The sequence below is a fragment of the Galeopterus variegatus genome, unplaced genomic scaffold (genome assembly GCF_000696425.1).
Source record: "Galeopterus variegatus unplaced genomic scaffold, G_variegatus-3.0.2 Scaffold444, whole genome shotgun sequence".
NCBI lineage: Eukaryota > Metazoa > Chordata > Mammalia > Dermoptera > Cynocephalidae > Galeopterus > Galeopterus variegatus.
The window spans coordinates 554116-554383 of NW_007726555.1; positions in this window are offsets into that span (position 1 = coordinate 554116).

A 268-nucleotide genomic window follows, 5' to 3' on the forward strand; every position below is an offset into this window, starting at 1 on the left:
TCATCTAATCAGCCTGACATATTATTAGCCAATTTCCCTAAATCTTGTTATAATTCACACATTAAAAAGGAAATGTCTTCCAATGATCTTTCTGTAAAACTAGAGAAAACATATAGACACATTCTTTTAGATGATCAATTCTGACTTTAATGTATTTTATGGAGGACAATTGATAAAATCATGTTCCTAAACTATTTAGGGTGCTTGAAAACTGCTCTTTCAAGTATTTTAAGTGTCATTTTTATTATCTTGCTTGTGTCATTTATGT